Genomic DNA, 20,147 nt, shown 5'->3' with positions numbered 1-20,147 from the left:
ACTCGGAGACTCAGACGACGAGCAGTTGTTTCCCAGGAGGGGCTGCATCAGGAGGAATTCAAAACTCAGGAAAATTGTCCTGGATCACCTTCCCTAAGGATGCTAGAATGGAATTGAAGGGGCAGGCGAGCGGCCACCACGGTCCTCTCGCAGTCCTTAGGGTGCGCGCAGGAGGCCGGTGCTCTGCGGCTTCGTTCTTCGCCCTCGTACAAGCTACCGCTCAGTCCGGCTCCCGGAGCAGCAGAAGCGGCTGCTTCGCGCACACAACAGCCGTACGCTCCGAAGCGCTGCTTCAGCCGAAAGACGCCGGCGACCGGCGCTTCGCTTCGGAAAGCTCCGGAGAGCCGTAGTGTGCGTCTGCACTAGACTGCATCATAGCGAAAAGCTTTGGCTCTGTGTCTCGCAGGGAGATAGCTTAGGAGCGCAGCGCACTTATGCCTCCCTTGTCCAGAAACACGATTTTACTGCACACTCCAAAAACACTGCCCTTTCAAGGGCAAGATGCCAGATGCTCTCTGATGCCCGTGCTCCCTTCCTGCTCTTGCCCAGCTCGTTGTTTTAACGTGCACATGCCGTCCTGGCATTCCGTGCACAGTGAAAGCAATCGCAAAAGTCCAGCAGCTGCTGACTCCCAAACACAAGGCGCTGGCTATGTTCTTGCTTCTCGACAACTCAACGGAGTGCTTCATTTCTGCAGTTGCCATCGAGGTCTCTGCACTCGGAGACTCAGACGACGAGCAGTTGTTTCCCAGGAGGGGCTGCATCAGGACGAATTCAAAACTCAGGAAAATTGTCCTGGAACACCTTCCATAAGGATGCTAGAATGGAATTGAAGGGGCAGGCGAGCGGCCACCACGGTCCTCTCGCAGTCCTTAGGGTGCGCGGAGAAGCCCGGTGCTCTGCGGCTTCGTTCTTCGCCCTCGTACAAGCTACCTCTCTGTCCGGCTCGCGGAGCAGGAGAAGCGGCTGCTTCGCGCACACAACAGCCGTACGCTCCGAAGCGCTGCTTCAGCCGAAAGACGCCGGCGACCGGCGCTTGGCTTCGGACAGCTCCGGAGAGCCGTAGTGTGCGTCTGCACTGGACTACATCATAGCGAAAAGCTTTGGCAGTGTGTCTTAGCAGGGTGATAGCTTAGGAGCGCAGCGCACTTATGCCTCCCTTGCCCAGAAACACGGATTTGCTGCACTCTCCAAAAACACTGCCCTTTCCAGGGCAAGATGCCAGATGCTCTCTGATGCCCGTGCTCTCTTCCTCCTCTTGCCCAACTTGGTTTTTTAGCGTGCACATATCTCGACATTCAGTGCACAGCGAAGGCAATCGCAAAAGTCCAGCAGCTGCTGACTCCCAAACACAAGGCGCTGGCTATGTTCTTGCTTCTCGACAACTCAACGCAGCCCTTCATTTCTGCAGTTGCCATCGAGGTCTCTGCACTCGGAGACGCAGAGGACGAGTAGGAGTTTCCCAGGAGGGGCTGCATCAGGACGAATTCAAAACTCAGGAAAATTGTCCTGGAACACCTTCCCTAAGGATGCTAGAATGGAATTGAAGGGGCAGGCGAGCGGCCACCACGGTCCTCTCGCAGTCCTTAGGGTGCGCGCAGAAGGCCGGTGCTCTGCGGCTTCGTTCTTCGCCCTCGTACAAGCTACCGCTCAGTCCGGCTCCCGGAGCAGCAGAAGCGGCTGCTTCGCGCACACAACAGCCGTACGCTCCGAAGCGCTGCTTCAGCCGAAAGACGCCGGCGACCGGCGCTTCGCTTCGGAAAGCTACGGAGAGCCGCAGTGTGCGTCTGCACTAGACTGCATCATAGCGAAAAGCTTTGGCTCTGTGTCTCGCAGGGAGATAGCTTAGGAGCGCAGCGCACTTATGCCTCCCTTGTCCAGAAACACGATTTTACTGCACACTCCAAAAACACTGCTCTTTCCAGGGCAATATATAAGCTGCTTTCTGACGGCCGTGATCTTTCGATTACTCTTGCCCAGCTCGTTGTTTTAACGTGCACATGCCGTCCTGGCATTCAGTGCACAGTGAAAGCAATCGCAAAAGTCCAGCAGCTGCTGACTCCCAAACACAAGGCGCTGGCTATGTTCTTGCTTCTCGACAACTCAACGCAGCCCTTCTTTTCTGCAGTTGCCATCGAGGTCTCTGCACTCGGAGACTCAGAGGACGAGCACGAGTTTCCCAGGAGGGGCTGCATCAGGACGAATTCAAAACTCAGGAAAATTGTCCTGGAACACCTTCCCTAAGGATGCTAGAATGGAATTGAAGGGGCAGGCGAGCGGCCACCACGGTCCTCTCGCAGTCCTTAGGGTGCGCGTAGAAGGCCGGTGCTCTGCGGCTTCGTTCTTCGCCGTCGTACAATCTACCGCTCTGTCCGGCTCGCGGAGCAGGAGAAGCGGCTGCTTCGCGCACACAACAGCCGTACGCTCCGAAGCGCTGCTTCAGCCGAAAGACGCCGGCGACCGGCGCTTGGCTTCGGACAGCTCCGGAGAGCCGTAGTGTGCGTCTGCACTGGACTACATCATAGCGAAAAGCTTTGGCAGTGTGTCTTAGCAGGGTGATAGCTTAGGAGCGCAGCGCACTTATGCCTCCCTTGCCCAGAAACACGGATTTGCTGCACACTCCAAAAACACTGCCCTTTCCAGGGCAAGATGCCAGATGCTCTCTGATGCCCGTGCTCTCTTCCTCCTCTTGCCCAACTTGGTTTTTTAGCGTGCACATATCTCGACATTCAGTGCACAGTGAAGGCAATCGCAAAAGTCCAGCAGCTGCTGACTCCCAAACACAAGGCGCTGGCTATGTTCTTGCTTCTCGACAACTCAACGCAGCCCTTCTTTTCTGCAGTTGCCATCGAGGTCTCTGCACTCGGAGACGCAGAGGACGAGTAGGAGTTTCCCAGGAGGGTCTGCATCAGGACGAATTCAAAACTCAGGAAAATTGTCCTGGAACACCTTCCCTAAGGATGCTAGAATGGAATTGAAGGGGCAGGCGAGCGGCCACCACGGTCCTCTCGCAGTCCTTAGGGTGCGCGCAGAAGGTCGGTGCTCTGCGGCTTCGTTCTTCGCCGTCGTACAAGCTACCGCTCTGTCCGGCTCGCGGAGCAGCAGAAGCGGCTGCTTCGCGCACACAACAGCCGTACGCTCCGAAGCGCTGCTTCAGCCGAAAGCCGCCGGCCACCGGCGCTTCGCTTCGGACAGCTCCGGAGAGCCGCAGTGTGCGTCTGCACTAGACTGCATCCTAGCGAAAAGCTTTAGCAGTGTGTCTTAGCAGGGAGATAGCTTAGGAGCGCAGCGCACTTATGCCTTCCTTGTCCAGAAACACGATTTTACTGCACACTCCAAAAACACTGCTCTTTCCAGGGCAATATATAAGCTGCTTTCTGACGGCCGTGATCTTTCGATAACTGCTCTTGCCCAGCTCGTTGTTTTAACGTGCACATGCCGTCCTGGCATTCCGTGCACAGTGAAAGCAATCGCAAAAGTCCAGCAGCTGCTGACTCCCAAACACAAGGCGCTGGCTATGTTCTTGCTTCTCGACAACTCAACGCAGCCCTTCTTTTCTGCAGTTGCCATCGAGGTCTCTGCACTCGGAGACGCAGAGGACGAGCAGTTGTTTCCCAGGAGGGGCTGCATCAGGACGAATTCAAAACTCAGGAAAATTGTCCTGGAACACCTTCCATAAGGATGCTAGAATGGAATTGAAGGGGCAGGCGAGCGGCCACCACGGTCCTCTCGCAGTTCTTAGGGTGCGCGCAGAAGCCCGGTGCTCTGCGGCTTCGTTCTTCGCCCTCGTACAATCTACCGCTCTGTCCGGCTCGCGGAGCAGGAGAAGCGGCTGCTTCGCGCACACAACAGCCGTACGCTCCGAAGCGCTGCTTCAGCCGAAAGACGCCGGCGACCGGCGCTTCGCTTCGGACAGCTCCGGAGAGCCGTAGTGTGCGTCTGCACTGGACTACATCATAGCGAAAAGCTTTGGCAGTGTGTCTTAGCAGGGAGATAGCTTAGGAGCGCAGCGCACTTATGCCTCCCTTGCCCAGAAACCCGGATTTGCTGCACACTCCAAAAACACTGCCCTTTCCAGGGCAAGATGCCAGATGCTCTCTGATGCCCGTGCTCTCTTCCTCCTCTTGCCCAACTTGGTTTTTTAGCGTGCACATATCTCGACATTCAGTGCACAGTGAAGGCAATCGCAAAAGTCCAGCAGCTGCTGACTCCCAAACACAAGGCGCTGGCTATGTTCTTGCTTCTCGACAACTCAACGCAGCCCTTCTTTTCTGCAGTTGCCATCGAGGTCTCTGCACTCGGAGACGCAGAGGACGAGCACGAGTTTCCCAGGAGGGGCTGCATCAGGACGAATTCAAAACTCAGGAAAATTGTCCTGGAACACCTTCCCTAAGGATGCTAGAATGGAATTGAAGGGGCAGGCGAGCGGCCACCACGGTCCTCTCGCAGTCCTTAGGGTGCGCGCAGAAGGCCGGTGCTCTGCGGCTTCGTTCTTCGCCCTCGTACAAGCTACCGCTCTGTCCGGCTCGCGGAGCAGCAGAAGCGGCTGCTTCGCGCACACAACAGCCGTACGCTCCGAAGCGCTGCTTCAGCCGAAAGACGCCGGCGACCGGCGCTTCGCTTCGGACAGCTCCGGAGAGCCGCAGTGTGCGTCTGCACTAGACTGCATCCTAGCGAAAAGCTTTAGCAGTGTGTCTTAGCAGGGAGATAGCTTAGGAGCGCAGCGCACTTATGCCTTCCTTGTCCAGAAACACGATTTTACTGCACACTCCAAAAACACTGCTCTTTCCAGGGCAATATATAAGCTGCTTTCTGACGGCCGTGATCTTTCGATAACTGCTCTTGCCCAGCTCGTTGTTTTAACGTGCACATGCCGTCCTGGCATTCAGTGCACAGTGAAAGCAATCGCAAAAGTCCAGCAGCTGCTGACTCCCAAACACAAGGCGCTGGCTATGTTCTTGCTTCTCGACAACTCAACGCAGCCCTTCATTTCTGCAGTTGCCATCGAGGTCTCTGCACTCGGAGACTCAGACGACGAGCAGTTGTTTCCCAGGAGGGGCTGCATCAGGACGAATTCAAAACTCCGGAAAATTGTCCTGGAACACCTTCCCTAAGGATGCTAGAATGGAATTGAAGGGGCAGGCGAGCGGCCACCACGGTCCTCTCGCAGTCCTTAGGGTGCGCGGAGAAGCCCGGTGCTCTGCGGCTTCGTTCTTCGCCCTCGTACAAGCTACCTCTCTGTCCGGCTCCCGGAGCAGGAGAAGCGGCTGCTTCGCGCACACAACAGCCGTACGCTCCGAAGCGCTGCTTCAGCCGAAAGACGCCGGCGACCGGCGCTTGGCTTCGGACAGCTCCGGAGAGCCGTAGTGTGCGTCTGCACTGGACTACATCATAGCGAAAAGCTTTGGCAGTGTGTCTTAGCAGGGTGATAGCTTAGGAGCGCAGCGCACTTATGCCTCCCTTGCCCAGAAACACGGATTTGCTGCACACTCCAAAAACACTGCCCTTTCCAGGGCAAGATGCCAGATGCTCTCTGATGCCCGTGCTCTCTTCCTCCTCTTGCCCAACTTGGTTTTTTCGCGTGCACATATCTCGACATTCAGTGCACAGTGAAGGCAATCGCAAAAGTCCAGCAGCTGCTGACTCCCAAACACAAGGCGCTGGCTATGTTCTTGCTTCTCGACAACTCAACGCAGCCCTTCTTTTCTGCAGTTGCCATCGAGGTCTCTGCACTCGGAGACGCAGAGGACGAGTAGGAGTTTCCCAGGAGGGTCTGCATCAGGACGAATTCAAAACTCAGGAAAATTGTCCTGGAACACCTTCCCTAAGGATGCTAGAATGGAATTGAAGGGGCAGGCGAGCGGCCACCACGGTCCTCTCGCAGTCCTTAGGGTGCGCGCAGAAGGTCGGTGCTCTGCGGCTTCGTTCTTCGCCGTCGTACAAGCTACCGCTCTGTCCGGCTCGCGGAGCAGCAGAAGCGGCTGCTTCGCGCACACAACAGCCGTACGCTCCGAAGCGCTGCTTCAGCCGAAAGCCGCCGGCCACCGGCGCTTCGCTTCGGACAGCTCCGGAGAGCCGCAGTGTGCGTCTGCACTAGACTGCATCCTAGCGAAAATCTTTAGCAGTGTGTCTTAGCAGGGAGATAGCTTAGGAGCGCAGCGCACTTATGCCTTCCTTGTCCAGAAACACGATTTTACTGCACACTCCAAAAACACTGCTCTTTCCAGGGCAATATATAAGCTGCTTTCTGACGGCCGTGATCTTTCGATAACTGCTCTTGCCCAGCTCGTTGTTTTAACGTGCACATGCCGTCCTGGCATTCCGTGCACAGTGAAAGCAATCGCAAAAGTCCAGCAGCTGCTGACTCCCAAACACAAGGCGCTGGCTATGTTCTTGCTTCTCGACAACTCAACGCAGCCCTTCTTTTCTGCAGTTGCCATCGAGGTCTCTGCACTCGGAGACGCAGAGGACGAGCAGTTGTTTCCCAGGAGGGTCTGCATCAGGACGAATTCAAAACTCAGGAAAATTGTCCTGGAACACCTTCCCTAAGGATGCTAGAATGGAATTGAAGGGGCAGGCGAGCGGCCACCACGGTCCTCTAGCAGTCCTTAGGGTGCGCGCAGAAGGTCGGTGCTCTGCGGCTTCGTTCTTCGCCGTCGTACAAGCTACCGCTCTGTCCGGCTCGCGGAGCAGCAGAAGCGGCTGCTTCGCGCACACAACAGCCGTACGCTCCGAAGCGCTGCTTCAGCCGAAAGCCGCCGGCCACCGGCGCTTGGCTTCGGACAGCTCCGGAGAGCCGCAGTGTGCGTCTGCACTAGACTGCATCATAGCGAAAAGCTTTAGCAGTGTGTCTTAGCAGGGAGATAGCTTAGGAGCGCAGCGCACTTATGCCTTCCTTGTCCAGAAACACGATTTTACTGCACACTCCAAAAACACTGCTCTTTCCAGGGCAATATATAAGCTGCTTTCTGACGGCCGTGATCTTTCGATTACTCTTGCCCAGCTCGTTGTTTTAACGTGCACATGCCGTCCTGGCATTCAGTGCACAGTGAAAGCAATCGCAAAAGTCCAGCAGCTGCTGACTCCCAAACACAAGGCGCTGGCTATGTTCTTGCTTCTCGACAACTCAACGCAGCCCTTCTTTTCTGCAGTTGCCATCGAGGTCTCTGCACTCGGAGACTCAGAGGACGAGCACGAGTTTCCCAGGAGGGGCTGCATCAGGACGAATTCAAAACTCAGGAAAATTGTCCTGGAACACCTTCCCTAAGGATGCTAGAATGGAATTGAAGGGGCAGGCGAGCGGCCACCACGGTCCTCTCGCAGTCCTTAGGGTGCGCGTAGAAGGCCGGTGCTCTGCGGCTTCGTTCTTCGCCGTCGTACAATCTACCGCTCTGTCCGGCTCCCGGAGCAGCAGAAGCGGCTGCTTCGCGCACACAACAGCCGTACGCTCCGAAGCGCTGCTTCAGCCGAAAGACGCCGGCGACCGGCGCTTGGCTTCGGACAGCTCCGGAGAGCCGTAGTGTGCGTCTGCACTGGACTACATCATAGCGAAAAGCTTTGGCAGTGTGTCTTAGCAGGGTGATAGCTTAGGAGCGCAGCGCACTTATGCCTCCCTTGCCCAGAAACACGGATTTGCTGCACTCTCCAAAAACACTGCTCTTTCCAGGGCAAGATGCCAGATGCTCTCTGATGCCCGTGCTCTCTTCCTCCTCTTGCCCAACTTGGTTTTTTAGCGTGCACATATCTCGACATTCAGTGCACAGTGAAGGCAATCGCAAAAGTCCAGGTGCTGCTGACTCCCAAACACAAGGCGCTGGCTATGTTCTTGCTTCTCGACAACTCAACGCAGCCCTTCTTTTCTGCAGTTGCCATCGAGGTCTCTGCACTCGGAGACGCAGAGGACGAGTAGGAGTTTCCCAGGAGGGGCTGCATCAGGACGAATTCAAAACTCAGGAAAATTGTCCTGGAACACCTTCCCTAAGGATGCTAGAATGGAATTGAAGGGGCAGGCGAGCGGCCACCACGGTCCTCTCGCAGTCCTTAGGGTGCGCGCAGAAGGCCGGTGCTCTGCGGCTTCGTTCTTCGCCCTCGTACAAGCTACCGCTCAGTCCGGCTCCCGGAGCAGCAGAAGCGGCTGCTTCGCGCACACAACAGCCGTACGCTCCGAAGCGCTGCTTCAGCCGAAAGACGCCGGCGACCGGCGCTTGGCTTCGGACAGCTCCGGAGAGCCGTAGTGTGCGTCTGCACTGGACTACATCATAGCGAAAAGCTTTGGCAGTGTGTCTTAGCAGGGTGATAGCTTAGGAGCGCAGCGCACTTATGCCTCCCTTGCCCAGAAACACGGATTTGCTGCACTCTCCAAAAACACTGCTCTTTCCAGGGCAAGATGCCAGATGCTCTCTGATGCCCGTGCTCTCTTCCTCCTCTTGCCCAACTTGGTTTTTTAGCGTGCACATATCTCGACATTCAGTGCACAGTGAAGGCAATCGCAAAAGTCCAGGTGCTGCTGACTCCCAAACACAAGGCGCTGGCTATGTTCTTGCTTCTCGACAACTCAACGCAGCCCTTCTTTTCTGCAGTTGCCATCGAGGTCTCTGCACTCGGAGACGCAGAGGACGAGTAGGAGTTTCCCAGGAGGGGCTGCATCAGGAGGAATTCAAAACTCAGGAAAATTGTCCTGGAACACCTTCCCTAAGGATGCTAGAATGGAATTGAAGGGGCAGGCGAGCGGCCACCACGGTCCTCTCGCAGTCCTTAGGGTGCGCGCAGAAGGCCGGTGCTCTGCGGCTTCGTTCTTCGCCCTCGTACAAGCTACCGCTCTGTCCGGCTCCCGGAGCAGCAGAAGCGGCTGCTTCGCGCACACAACAGCCGTACGCTCCGAAGCGCTGCTTCAGCCGAAAGACGCCGGCGACCGGCGCTTCGCTTCGGAAAGCTCCGGAGAGCCGCAGTGTGCGTCTGCACTAGACTGCATCATAGCGAAAAGCTTTGGCTCTGTGTCTCGCAGGGAGATAGCTTAGGAGCGCAGCGCACTTATGCCTCCCTTGTCCAGAAACACGATTTTACTGCACACTCCAAAAACACTGCTCTTTCCAGGGCAATATATAAGCTGCTTTCTGACGGCCGTGATCTTTCGATTACTCTTGCCCAGCTCGTTGTTTTAACGTGCACATGCCGTCCTGGCATTCAGTGCACAGTGAAAGCAATCGCAAAAGTCCAGCAGCTGCTGACTCCCAAACACAAGGCGCTGGCTATGTTCTTGCTTCTCGACAACTCAACGCAGCCCTTCTTTTCTGCAGTTGCCATCGAGGTCTCTGCACTCGGAGACGCAGAGGACGAGCACGAGTTTCCCAGGAGGGGCTGCATCAGGACGAATTCAAAACTCAGGAAAATTGTCCTGGAACACCTTCCATAAGGATGCTAGAATGGAATTGAAGGGGCAGGCGAGCGGCCACCACGGTCCTCTCGCAGTCCTTAGGGTGCGCGCAGAAGGCCGGTGCTCTGCGGCTTCGTTCTTCGCCCTCGTACAAGCTACCGCTCAGTCCGGCTCCCGGAGCAGCAGAAGCGGCTGCTTCGCGCACACAACAGCCGTACGCTCCGAAGCGCTGCTTCAGCCGAAAGACGCCGGCGACCGGCGCTTGGCTTCGGACAGCTCCGGAGAGCCGTAGTGTGCGTCTGCACTGGACTACATCATAGCGAAAAGCTTTGGCAGTGTGTCTTAGCAGGGTGATAGCTTAGGAGCGCAGCGCACTTATGCCTCCCTTGCCCAGAAACACGGATTTGCTGCACTCTCCAAAAACACTGCCCTTTCCAGGGCAAGATGCCAGATGCTCTCTGATGCCCGTGCTCTCTTCCTCCTCTTGCCCAACTTGGTTTTTTAGCGTGCACATATCTCGACATTCAGTGCACAGCGAAGGCAATCGCAAAAGTCCAGCAGCTGCTGACTCCCAAACACAAGGCGCTGGCTATGTTCTTGCTTCTCGACAACTCAACGGAGTGCTTCATTTCTGCAGTTGCCATCGAGGTCTCTGCACTCGGAGACTCAGACGACGAGCAGTTGTTTCCCAGGAGGGGCTGCATCAGGAGGAATTCAAAACTCAGGAAAATTGTCCTGGATCACCTTCCCTAAGGATGCTAGAATGGAATTGAAGGGGCAGGCGAGCGGCCACCACGGTCCTCTCGCAGTCCTTAGGGTGCGCGCAGGAGGCCGGTGCTCTGCGGCTTCGTTCTTCGCCCTCGTACAAGCTACCGCTCAGTCCGGCTCCCGGAGCAGCAGAAGCGGCTGCTTCGCGCACACAACAGCCGTACGCTCCGAAGCGCTGCTTCAGCCGAAAGACGCCGGCGACCGGCGCTTCGCTTCGGAAAGCTCCGGAGAGCCGTAGTGTGCGTCTGCACTAGACTGCATCATAGCGAAAAGCTTTGGCTCTGTGTCTCGCAGGGAGATAGCTTAGGAGCGCAGCGCACTTATGCCTCCCTTGTCCAGAAACACGATTTTACTGCACACTCCAAAAACACTGCCCTTTCAAGGGCAAGATGCCAGATGCTCTCTGATGCCCGTGCTCCCTTCCTGCTCTTGCCCAGCTCGTTGTTTTAACGTGCACATGCCGTCCTGGCATTCCGTGCACAGTGAAAGCAATCGCAAAAGTCCAGCAGCTGCTGACTCCCAAACACAAGGCGCTGGCTATGTTCTTGCTTCTCGACAACTCAACGGAGTGCTTCATTTCTGCAGTTGCCATCGAGGTCTCTGCACTCGGAGACTCAGACGACGAGCAGTTGTTTCCCAGGAGGGGCTGCATCAGGACGAATTCAAAACTCAGGAAAATTGTCCTGGAACACCTTCCATAAGGATGCTAGAATGGAATTGAAGGGGCAGGCGAGCGGCCACCACGGTCCTCTCGCAGTCCTTAGGGTGCGCGGAGAAGCCCGGTGCTCTGCGGCTTCGTTCTTCGCCCTCGTACAAGCTACCTCTCTGTCCGGCTCGCGGAGCAGGAGAAGCGGCTGCTTCGCGCACACAACAGCCGTACGCTCCGAAGCGCTGCTTCAGCCGAAAGACGCCGGCGACCGGCGCTTGGCTTCGGACAGCTCCGGAGAGCCGTAGTGTGCGTCTGCACTGGACTACATCATAGCGAAAAGCTTTGGCAGTGTGTCTTAGCAGGGTGATAGCTTAGGAGCGCAGCGCACTTATGCCTCCCTTGCCCAGAAACACGGATTTGCTGCACTCTCCAAAAACACTGCCCTTTCCAGGGCAAGATGCCAGATGCTCTCTGATGCCCGTGCTCTCTTCCTCCTCTTGCCCAACTTGGTTTTTTAGCGTGCACATATCTCGACATTCAGTGCACAGCGAAGGCAATCGCAAAAGTCCAGCAGCTGCTGACTCCCAAACACAAGGCGCTGGCTATGTTCTTGCTTCTCGACAACTCAACGCAGCCCTTCATTTCTGCAGTTGCCATCGAGGTCTCTGCACTCGGAGACGCAGAGGACGAGTAGGAGTTTCCCAGGAGGGGCTGCATCAGGACGAATTCAAAACTCAGGAAAATTGTCCTGGAACACCTTCCCTAAGGATGCTAGAATGGAATTGAAGGGGCAGGCGAGCGGCCACCACGGTCCTCTCGCAGTCCTTAGGGTGCGCGCAGAAGGCCGGTGCTCTGCGGCTTCGTTCTTCGCCCTCGTACAAGCTACCGCTCAGTCCGGCTCCCGGAGCAGCAGAAGCGGCTGCTTCGCGCACACAACAGCCGTACGCTCCGAAGCGCTGCTTCAGCCGAAAGACGCCGGCGACCGGCGCTTCGCTTCGGAAAGCTACGGAGAGCCGCAGTGTGCGTCTGCACTAGACTGCATCATAGCGAAAAGCTTTGGCTCTGTGTCTCGCAGGGAGATAGCTTAGGAGCGCAGCGCACTTATGCCTCCCTTGTCCAGAAACACGATTTTACTGCACACTCCAAAAACACTGCTCTTTCCAGGGCAATATATAAGCTGCTTTCTGACGGCCGTGATCTTTCGATTACTCTTGCCCAGCTCGTTGTTTTAACGTGCACATGCCGTCCTGGCATTCAGTGCACAGTGAAAGCAATCGCAAAAGTCCAGCAGCTGCTGACTCCCAAACACAAGGCGCTGGCTATGTTCTTGCTTCTCGACAACTCAACGCAGCCCTTCTTTTCTGCAGTTGCCATCGAGGTCTCTGCACTCGGAGACTCAGAGGACGAGCACGAGTTTCCCAGGAGGGGCTGCATCAGGACGAATTCAAAACTCAGGAAAATTGTCCTGGAACACCTTCCCTAAGGATGCTAGAATGGAATTGAAGGGGCAGGCGAGCGGCCACCACGGTCCTCTCGCAGTCCTTAGGGTGCGCGTAGAAGGCCGGTGCTCTGCGGCTTCGTTCTTCGCCGTCGTACAATCTACCGCTCTGTCCGGCTCGCGGAGCAGGAGAAGCGGCTGCTTCGCGCACACAACAGCCGTACGCTCCGAAGCGCTGCTTCAGCCGAAAGACGCCGGCGACCGGCGCTTGGCTTCGGACAGCTCCGGAGAGCCGTAGTGTGCGTCTGCACTGGACTACATCATAGCGAAAAGCTTTGGCAGTGTGTCTTAGCAGGGTGATAGCTTAGGAGCGCAGCGCACTTATGCCTCCCTTGCCCAGAAACACGGATTTGCTGCACACTCCAAAAACACTGCCCTTTCCAGGGCAAGATGCCAGATGCTCTCTGATGCCCGTGCTCTCTTCCTCCTCTTGCCCAACTTGGTTTTTTAGCGTGCACATATCTCGACATTCAGTGCACAGTGAAGGCAATCGCAAAAGTCCAGCAGCTGCTGACTCCCAAACACAAGGCGCTGGCTATGTTCTTGCTTCTCGACAACTCAACGCAGCCCTTCTTTTCTGCAGTTGCCATCGAGGTCTCTGCACTCGGAGACGCAGAGGACGAGTAGGAGTTTCCCAGGAGGGTCTGCATCAGGACGAATTCAAAACTCAGGAAAATTGTCCTGGAACACCTTCCCTAAGGATGCTAGAATGGAATTGAAGGGGCAGGCGAGCGGCCACCACGGTCCTCTCGCAGTCCTTAGGGTGCGCGCAGAAGGTCGGTGCTCTGCGGCTTCGTTCTTCGCCGTCGTACAAGCTACCGCTCTGTCCGGCTCGCGGAGCAGCAGAAGCGGCTGCTTCGCGCACACAACAGCCGTACGCTCCGAAGCGCTGCTTCAGCCGAAAGCCGCCGGCCACCGGCGCTTCGCTTCGGACAGCTCCGGAGAGCCGCAGTGTGCGTCTGCACTAGACTGCATCCTAGCGAAAAGCTTTAGCAGTGTGTCTTAGCAGGGAGATAGCTTAGGAGCGCAGCGCACTTATGCCTTCCTTGTCCAGAAACACGATTTTACTGCACACTCCAAAAACACTGCTCTTTCCAGGGCAATATATAAGCTGCTTTCTGACGGCCGTGATCTTTCGATAACTGCTCTTGCCCAGCTCGTTGTTTTAACGTGCACATGCCGTCCTGGCATTCCGTGCACAGTGAAAGCAATCGCAAAAGTCCAGCAGCTGCTGACTCCCAAACACAAGGCGCTGGCTATGTTCTTGCTTCTCGACAACTCAACGCAGCCCTTCTTTTCTGCAGTTGCCATCGAGGTCTCTGCACTCGGAGACGCAGAGGACGAGCAGTTGTTTCCCAGGAGGGGCTGCATCAGGACGAATTCAAAACTCAGGAAAATTGTCCTGGAACACCTTCCATAAGGATGCTAGAATGGAATTGAAGGGGCAGGCGAGCGGCCACCACGGTCCTCTCGCAGTTCTTAGGGTGCGCGCAGAAGCCCGGTGCTCTGCGGCTTCGTTCTTCGCCCTCGTACAATCTACCGCTCTGTCCGGCTCGCGGAGCAGGAGAAGCGGCTGCTTCGCGCACACAACAGCCGTACGCTCCGAAGCGCTGCTTCAGCCGAAAGACGCCGGCGACCGGCGCTTCGCTTCGGACAGCTCCGGAGAGCCGTAGTGTGCGTCTGCACTGGACTACATCATAGCGAAAAGCTTTGGCAGTGTGTCTTAGCAGGGAGATAGCTTAGGAGCGCAGCGCACTTATGCCTCCCTTGCCCAGAAACCCGGATTTGCTGCACACTCCAAAAACACTGCCCTTTCCAGGGCAAGATGCCAGATGCTCTCTGATGCCCGTGCTCTCTTCCTCCTCTTGCCCAACTTGGTTTTTTAGCGTGCACATATCTCGACATTCAGTGCACAGTGAAGGCAATCGCAAAAGTCCAGCAGCTGCTGACTCCCAAACACAAGGCGCTGGCTATGTTCTTGCTTCTCGACAACTCAACGCAGCCCTTCTTTTCTGCAGTTGCCATCGAGGTCTCTGCACTCGGAGACGCAGAGGACGAGCACGAGTTTCCCAGGAGGGGCTGCATCAGGACGAATTCAAAACTCAGGAAAATTGTCCTGGAACACCTTCCCTAAGGATGCTAGAATGGAATTGAAGGGGCAGGCGAGCGGCCACCACGGTCCTCTCGCAGTCCTTAGGGTGCGCGCAGAAGGCCGGTGCTCTGCGGCTTCGTTCTTCGCCCTCGTACAAGCTACCGCTCTGTCCGGCTCGCGGAGCAGCAGAAGCGGCTGCTTCGCGCACACAACAGCCGTACGCTCCGAAGCGCTGCTTCAGCCGAAAGACGCCGGCGACCGGCGCTTCGCTTCGGACAGCTCCGGAGAGCCGCAGTGTGCGTCTGCACTAGACTGCATCCTAGCGAAAAGCTTTAGCAGTGTGTCTTAGCAGGGAGATAGCTTAGGAGCGCAGCGCACTTATGCCTTCCTTGTCCAGAAACACGATTTTACTGCACACTCCAAAAACACTGCTCTTTCCAGGGCAATATATAAGCTGCTTTCTGACGGCCGTGATCTTTCGATAACTGCTCTTGCCCAGCTCGTTGTTTTAACGTGCACATGCCGTCCTGGCATTCAGTGCACAGTGAAAGCAATCGCAAAAGTCCAGCAGCTGCTGACTCCCAAACACAAGGCGCTGGCTATGTTCTTGCTTCTCGACAACTCAACGCAGCCCTTCATTTCTGCAGTTGCCATCGAGGTCTCTGCACTCGGAGACTCAGACGACGAGCAGTTGTTTCCCAGGAGGGGCTGCATCAGGACGAATTCAAAACTCCGGAAAATTGTCCTGGAACACCTTCCATAAGGATGCTAGAATGGAATTGAAGGGGCAGGCGAGCGGCCACCACGGTCCTCTCGCAGTCCTTAGGGTGCGCGTAGAAGCCCGGTGCTCTGCGGCTTCGTTCTTCGCCCTCGTACAAGCTACCGCTCTGTCCGGCTCGCGGAGCAGGAGAAGCGGCTGCTTCGCGCACACAACAGCCGTACGCTCCGAAGCGCTGCTTCAGCCGAAAGACGCCGGCCACCGGCGCTTGGCTTCGGAAAGCTCCGGAGAGCCGTAGTGTGCGTCTGCACTAGACTGCATGATAATGAAAAGCTTTGGCAGTGTGTCTCGCAGGGAGATAGCTTAGGAGCGCAGCGCACTTATGCCTCCCTAGTCCAGAAACACGATTTTACTGCACACTCCAAAAACACTGCCCTTTCAAGGGCAAGATGCCAGATGCTCTCTGATGCCCGTGCTCTCTTCCTCCTCTTGCCCAGCTCGTTGTTTTAACGTGCACATGCCGTCCTGGCATTCAGTGCACAGTGAAAGCAATCGCAAAAGTCCAGCAGCTGCTGACTCCCAAACACAAGGCGCTGGCTATGTTCTTGCTTCTCGACAACTCAACGCAGCCCTTCATTTCTGCAGTTGCCATCGAGGTCTCTGCACTCGGAGACTCAGAGGACGAGCACGAGTTTCCCAGGAGGGGCTGCATCAGGACGAATTCAAAACTCAGGAAAATTGTCCTGGAACACCTTCCCTAAGGATGCTAGAATGGAATTGAAGGGGCAGGCGAGCGGCCACCACGGTCCTCTCGCAGTCCTTAGGGTGCGCGGAGAAGCCCGGTGCTCTGCGGCTTCGTTCTTCGCCCTCGTACAAGCTACCTCTCTGTCCGGCTCCCGGAGCAGGAGAAGCGGCTGCTTCGCGCACACAACAGCCGTACGCTCCGAAGCGCTGCTTCAGCCGAAAGACGCCGGCGACCGGCGCTTGGCTTCGGACAGCTCCGGAGAGCCGTAGTGTGCGTCTGCACTGGACTACATCATAGCGAAAAGCTTTGGCAGTGTGTCTTAGCAGGGTGATAGCTTAGGAGCGCAGCGCACTTATGCCTCCCTTGCCCAGAAACACGGATTTGCTGCACACTCCAAAAACACTGCCCTTTCCAGGGCAAGATGCCAGATGCTCTCTGATGCCCGTGCTCTCTTCCTCCTCTTGCCCAACTTGGTTTTTTCGCGTGCACATATCTCGACATTCAGTGCACAGTGAAGGCAATCGCAAAAGTCCAGCAGCTGCTGACTCCCAAACACAAGGCGCTGGCTATGTTCTTGCTTCTCGACAACTCAACGCAGCCCTTCTTTTCTGCAGTTGCCATCGAGGTCTCTGCACTCGGAGACGCAGAGGACGAGTAGGAGTTTCCCAGGAGGGTCTGCATCAGGACGAATTCAAAACTCAGGAAAATTGTCCTGGAACACCTTCCCTAAGGATGCTAGAATGGAATTGAAGGGGCAGGCGAGCGGCCACCACGGTCCTCTCGCAGTCCTTAGGGTGCGCGCAGAAGGTCGGTGCTCTGCGGCTTCGTTCTTCGCCGTCGTACAAGCTACCGCTCTGTCCGGCTCGCGGAGCAGCAGAAGCGGCTGCTTCGCGCACACAACAGCCGTACGCTCCGAAGCGCTGCTTCAGCCGAAAGCCGCCGGCCACCGGCGCTTCGCTTCGGACAGCTCCGGAGAGCCGCAGTGTGCGTCTGCACTAGACTGCATCCTAGCGAAAATCTTTAGCAGTGTGTCTTAGCAGGGAGATAGCTTAGGAGCGCAGCGCACTTATGCCTTCCTTGTCCAGAAACACGATTTTACTGCACACTCCAAAAACACTGCTCTTTCCAGGGCAATATATAAGCTGCTTTCTGACGGCCGTGATCTTTCGATAACTGCTCTTGCCCAGCTCGTTGTTTTAACGTGCACATGCCGTCCTGGCATTCCGTGCACAGTGAAAGCAATCGCAAAAGTCCAGCAGCTGCTGACTCCCAAACACAAGGCGCTGGCTATGTTCTTGCTTCTCGACAACTCAACGCAGCCCTTCTTTTCTGCAGTTGCCATCGAGGTCTCTGCACTCGGAGACGCAGAGGACGAGCAGTTGTTTCCCAGGAGGGGCTGCATCAGGACGAATTCAAAACTCCGGAAAATTGTCCTGGAACACCTTCCATAAGGATGCTAGAATGGAATTGAAGGGGCAGGCGAGCGGCCACCACGGTCCTCTCGCAGTTCTTAGGGTGCGCGCAGAAGCCCGGTGCTCTGCGGCTTCGTTCTTCGCCCTCGTACAATCTACCGCTCTGTCCGGCTCGCGGAGCAGGAGAAGCGGCTGCTTCGCGCACACAACAGCCGTACGCTCCGAAGCGCTGCTTCAGCCGAAAGACGCCGGCGACCGGCGCTTCGCTTCGGACAGCTCCGGAGAGCCGTAGTGTGCGTCTGCACTGGACTACATCATAGCGAAAAGCTTTGGCAGTGTGTCTTAGCAGGGAGATAGCTTAGGAGCGCAGCGCACTTATGCCTCCCTTGCCCAGAAACCCGGATTTGCTGCACACTCCAAAAACACTGCCCTTTCCAGGGCAAGATGCCAGATGCTCTCTGATGCCCGTGCTCTCTTCCTCCTCTTGCCCAACTTGGTTTTTTAGCGTGCACATATCTCGACATTCAGTGCACAGTGAAGGCAATCGCAAAAGTCCAGCAGCTGCTGACTCCCAAACACAAGGCGCTGGCTATGTTCTTGCTTCTCGACAACTCAACGCAGCCCTTCTTTTCTGCAGTTGCCATCGAGGTCTCTGCACTCGGAGACGCAGAGGACGAGCACGAGTTTCCCAGGAGGGGCTGCATCAGGACGAATTCAAAACTCAGGAAAATTGTCCTGGAACACCTTCCCTAAGGATGCTAGAATGGAATTGAAGGGGCAGGCGAGCGGCCACCACGGTCCTCTCGCAGTCCTTAGGGTGCGCGCAGAAGGCCGGTGCTCTGCGGCTTCGTTCTTCGCCGTCGTACAAGCTACCGCTCTGTCCGGCTCGCGGAGCAGCAGAAGCGGCTGCTTCGCGCACACAACAGCCGTACGCTCCGAAGCGCTGCTTCAGCCGAAAGACGCCGGCGACCGGCGCTTCGCTTCGGACAGCTCCGGAGAGCCGCAGTGTGCGTCTGCACTAGACTGCATCCTAGCGAAAAGCTTTAGCAGTGTGTCTTAGCAGGGAGATAGCTTAGGAGCGCAGCGCACTTATGCCTTCCTTGTCCAGAAACACGATTTTACTGCACACTCCAAAAACACTGCTCTTTCCAGGGCAATATATAAGCTGCTTTCTGACGGCCGTGATCTTTCGATAACTGCTCTTGCCCAGCTCGTTGTTTTAACGTGCACATGCCGTCCTGGCATTCAGTGCACAGTGAAAGCAATCGCAAAAGTCCAGCAGCTGCTGACTCCCAAACACAAGGCGCTGGCTATGTTCTTGCTTCTCGACAACTCAACGCAGCCCTTCATTTCTGCAGTTGCCATCGAGGTCTCTGCACTCGGAGACTCAGACGACGAGCAGTTGTTTCCCAGGAGGGGCTGCATCAGGACGAATTCAAAACTCCGGAAAATTGTCCTGGAACACCTTCCATAAGGATGCTAGAATGGAATTGAAGGGGCAGGCGAGCGGCCACCACGGTCCTCTCGCAGTCCTTAGGGTGCGCGTAGAAGCCCGGTGCTCTGCGGCTTCGTTCTTCGCCCTCGTACAAGCTACCGCTCTGTCCGGCTCGCGGAGCAGGAGAAGCGGCTGCTTCGCGCACACAACAGCCGTACGCTCCGAAGCGCTGCTTCAGCCGAAAGACGCCGGCCACCGGCGCTTGGCTTCGGAAAGCTCCGGAGAGCCGTAGTGTGCGTCTGCACTAGACTGCATGATAATGAAAAGCTTTGGCAGTGTGTCTCGCAGGGAGATAGCTTAGGAGCGCAGCGCACTTATGCCTCCCTAGTCCAGAAACACGATTTTACTGCACACTCCAAAAACACTGCCCTTTCAAGGGCAAGATGCCAGATGCTCTCTGATGCCCGTGCTCTCTTCCTCCTCTTGCCCAGCTCGTTGTTTTAACGTGCACATGCCGTCCTGGCATTCAGTGCACAGTGAAAGCAATCGCAAAAGTCCAGCAGCTGCTGACTCCCAAACACAAGGCGCTGGCTATGTTCTTGCTTCTCGACAACTCAACGCAGCCCTTCATTTCTGCAGTTGCCATCGAGGTCTCTGCACTCGGAGACTCAGAGGACGAGCACGAGTTTCCCAGGAGGGGCTGCATCAGGACGAATTCAAAACTCAGGAAAATTGTCCTGGAACACCTTCCCTAAGGATGCTAGAATGGAATTGAAGGGGCAGGCGAGCGGCCACCACGGTCCTCTCGCAGTCCTTAGGGTGCGCGGAGAAGCCCGGTGCTCTGCGGCTTCGTTCTTCGCCCTCGTACAAGCTACCTCTCTGTCCGGCTCCCGGAGCAGGAGAAGCGGCTGCTTCGCGCACACAACAGCCGTACGCTCCGAAGCGCTGCTTCAGCCGAAAGACGCCGGCGACCGGCGCTTGGCTTCGGACAGCTCCGGAGAGCCGTAGTGTGCGTCTGCACTGGACTACATCATAGCGAAAAGCTTTGGCAGTGTGTCTTAGCAGGGTGATAGCTTAGGAGCGCAGCGCACTTATGCCTCCCTTGCCCAGAAACACGGATTTGCTGCACTCTCCAAAAACACTGCCCTTTCCAGGGCAAGATGCCAGATGCTCTCTGATGCCCGTGCTCTCTTCCTCCTCTTGCCCAACTTGGTTTTTTAGCGTGCACATATCTCGACATTCAGTGCACAGCGAAGGCAATCGCAAAAGTCCAGCAGCTGCTGACTCCCAAACACAAGGCGCTGGCTATGTTCTTGCTTCTCGACAACTCAACGCAGCCCTTCTTTTCTGCAGTTGCCATCGAGGTCTCTGCACTCGGAGACGCAGAGGACGAGTAGGAGTTTCCCAGGAGGGTCTGCATCAGGACGAATTCAAAACTCAGGAAAATTGTCCTGGAA

This window comes from Lonchura striata, chromosome 10, assembly GCF_046129695.1.
Source record: "Lonchura striata isolate bLonStr1 chromosome 10, bLonStr1.mat, whole genome shotgun sequence".
Lineage (NCBI taxonomy): Eukaryota > Metazoa > Chordata > Aves > Passeriformes > Estrildidae > Lonchura > Lonchura striata.
Note: the sequence above shows the minus strand (reverse complement) of the source record.